Genomic DNA, 3,977 nt, shown 5'->3' on the forward strand with positions numbered 1-3,977 from the left:
CTCAATCTCTAATAATATGCCATGTTGTGGAAATGAATGGGTCATGGAGAAAAGAGGAATAGAAGAATAAACTGACTTCACTAAAGAAATTTTTCTAGCCACTGATAAAGATCGCAAGCCCAAAGTATTAAGTTTATTCATGGCTTTACTAAGAATAAAATTATAATCTGCATATTTTAATCTCTTAGTAACCAACTTAACACCAAGATAAAAGAGTTCATTGACTTTATAAAAACCCAAAATTCATCCTACTTTCTTTTTAGCCATCCAAGAAACAGAATTCCCAAACAAAACCTCTTATTTATGCTGATTAATCCTTTAACCCATCCACTTATTATAATCTAACATAATCTTGTTAATAAATTTAGTATTGGATGAAGATGCTTCAGCAACAATCATTACATCATCGGTACATAACAAATGAGAAATTTTGGGAGTATTAGAAGCAATTCTAATACCAAACTCTTGTCCTCTTTCCTAAAAAGATTTAGATAACAATTCTGAACACAAGATGAAAAGTCCCAGAGATAGTGGACATCCTTGTCTAAATCCACATTCAGCATGGATCCATTTACTTCTTCTCCCATTAATAATAATTGAAATCTTCCAACAAGTAACACATTGAATAATTAACTTAATAAACATCTCCGGGAAACCCATAATCTAGAGGACCTGATTCAATGTCTCCCAGCAAATACTATTATAGACTTATTCCATTTCAAGTTTAAGCTTCATAAACCCAAGTTTAGATTTTGAGAATCTGAGTTTATTTACAATCTCATAAGGAAGAAGACAATTATCAAAAATCGATCTAATTGGAACATACGCCACTTATTAATTTAAAATATCACATGGAATACATTCCTTCAATCGATTCTAGATCATACCATCCACCACTTTGTATACAGTTTGACATAAACTTATTGGTCTGAATTTTTTAACTTCATTAGCATTACTAACCTTTGGGATCAAGACCACCAATGTTTCTTTCCAATCTCCATACATACTTCTCAATTTAAAGAATTCTCTCACTGCATTCCAACCCTCCACATGAATAATGCTCCAAAAGCACTAAAAGAAGGAGTTCACCCCATTATTTTCCTAGAGAGTTGTTATTGTCCATCTTCATAATCATATAAACAAATTCTTGCTTTTGCAAATCTGCCATTAGCATCTTATTTTGATTTTTATTCAACTTATTGTCAGTTTTCATCTTTAGCCAACCATCTAAAGAACACCCCCTATAATTCCATTTCTTTAAAAAGAAGTCTTCACAAATAGTATGAATACCATAAGGATCAGTGATAATATTTCCATTCAAATTTTTAATTTGATGAATCAAAATGCCATTTCTTTTAGCATTAGAAAAATTATGAAAAAAACTTGAATTGTTATCACCTTCCTCCAACCATTGAACTCTTTAGTATTAGACAAGAGTAACATTAAGCTCATGAACTACCATTCTCAAAACAACAAGCTTATTTTGGCATGGACCATTAACACTCTACTCCTCTTGTAACATCAAAATTTTTGCCTGCAATTCTTCTTTCAATTTATTTAAGTCTTGTAATTTTTTTTACTCTAGTAAAAATGACTTTTAAGAGTTCTTGCAATCTTTCTTTGAAGGATATCTTAATCACTTACATAGTAAAATTTGTGCCAATATTTCTTAACCACACCCCAAGAAGCATCAAAGGAACACCACCCATTATCAAATTTGATAGATTTCTGATAATGAACATTCTTATTAAGAAGATTTAGAAGAATAGGATAGTGTTCTGAAGCAACTCTAGCAAAATGATTAAAAACTACAAATGGAATAAGATCCAAAACTTTAGAATTTAATCAAATTATATGTAGCCTCTCCCAAATATGAGCTAGTCCCTCTTTGTTATTACACCATATTAATTTGGGTCCCCTCAACCCAGTGACTTGAATATCATTCCTATTTAAAAAGTCCATCATCTCTTGTGGCCCTTTTGAGAACAAAAATATTTTTCCTCCTTTTTTCATATTTTGAAATGATGCAGTTAAATCTCCCCCAATAATACAAGGATCTGTAGTAGATGAATAGTTTTCAATCAGCTTCCATATAACACCCTTCAGATCAATTAATTTCCCAATTGTAAATTGATTCAATGAATTAAGAGTAGTAAAGGAAGATATATTACTCTTCCATAGATCAAGAATGCCACCAGAAGTACCTTTAGCATCAACATGGAATAAATTCCAAGCACTCTCAACAATTCTACTAACTTCATTTCTATCCAAAGATGCAAGTTTGGTTTCCACTAAGCCAATAAAGAACACTCCATTATCTTTAATCACCCTTCTTACATAGTGGGAAGCTTCTTTTTTATTAGCTCCCTATAATTCCAAAAAAACAAAGAAGACATTAAGAAAATAATAGGGAATTCACCCCAGCAATATTTACCTCTAAGACTACTCTTTAGAGGTCCAAACTTTTTAACATCCTTTTTCCGATTAGAAGAAACTTTAGGATTCAAATTAGAATCATCATTATTCTTTTCAGACAAATCACAATGAGAATTATTATAAACAAAAACAACTTCAGAATTTGAAATTGATACCTTTGAGTCAATCATAACATCATTCTCATTCATAAACAAAGAATAATCACTCTTTCTAGCTTCTTCATTAATAGCCTCATCTTCGATAGCATGAATAATATCAACTTCTTCATCTTCATTAGAAGCAATTGCAGGAACACATTCTCCTTCTTCCAATAAATCTGGATCACAATTAGCATTCTCAATTACATCAAGTTGCATTAGAAGATTATCATTCTATAAAGATTGATCTGAACATCTGCACATTTACCATTACCTTTTGGAATATTATCAGCCTTATTTCCATTACCATCCAAATCTACATTTAGCACCTCATTCTCCACCGAACTCTTCAAGATAACAAGTGGCTTATCCTCCACCAACTTAGTATTAGTACTGATTTTCTTAACATATTTAACTCTTAATGGAGCAGCAACAGACCATGTTCTGTTAGAATAAAATGATCTTTTCTTACCACGATTAATAAGAATCCACTGGCCATATTCTTCATTATCTTCCTCTATTCCTTTTGTTGCAAATTCAGGTCTATGAACTATGTTTTGATGATTGGAAAACACTCGTACTTGTCTTGGACTATCTTTTACTACTGACTTTTTAGGAATCAAAGATCAGACGAAAAAATGGAGCCAGCTCAAGATGCGGTAGATTGGGGTTGAGTCAGTCTGTAATTTTATTTTTCCCTTCTTGAGTCAATTGTAATCTTTGGTGTAACTAATGTAAAGTAACCCTACACACACATGAAAGTTCGTTAGAGTTGTTAGGCCCTATTGAACTAGTCCCAAAGCTAATTAATAAAGAGGTGAATCTATATTTTAAAACAAACACAATCCAAAACCAATATTCACCACAACGAAAAACAATGCGGAAGAAAATAATGCGGAAGCAATAATAAGAAAAGAACACACCGGATTTATAGTGGTTCGGTCAAACCTTGACCTACGTCCACTCCTTGGATGCACCCCCCAAGTATTGCACTAAACTAGTGTCTCTCCTTTAGCCCCCACAGCTAGGCGGAGAAGCCCTTACAAAATCACTTCCACCTTCCCCGGTGCGGCAGAGTCGCCGGGTCCTTTGACACCAAAGAGATCTTCTTCTTTGGTGAACTTACCTCGAGACAAGACTTGAATCCGATGGTACTAAGGTGTGAGTTCGCCGGAGCAACTGTGTTGATCCCCCACCACACTCCCTTGAGTCCCCCCTCACAGGATCTTCTCCCTCTCTCAAACTCCACCCTTTCCTCTCTCCCTTTCAAGCTCTCTCTTCAAGTTTCCCCCACAAGAACGAAGCTACAATGGCTGCCAAAGACACTTACAAAGTGCCTTACCATAGCTTAAATAGAGGATCTCAAAACCAGCTCATTAATGCAAGTTGCCGACATTATCATCC

This window comes from Dendrobium catenatum, unplaced genomic scaffold, assembly GCF_001605985.2.
Source record: "Dendrobium catenatum unplaced genomic scaffold, ASM160598v2 fragScaff_scaffold_313, whole genome shotgun sequence".
NCBI lineage: Eukaryota > Viridiplantae > Streptophyta > Magnoliopsida > Asparagales > Orchidaceae > Dendrobium > Dendrobium catenatum.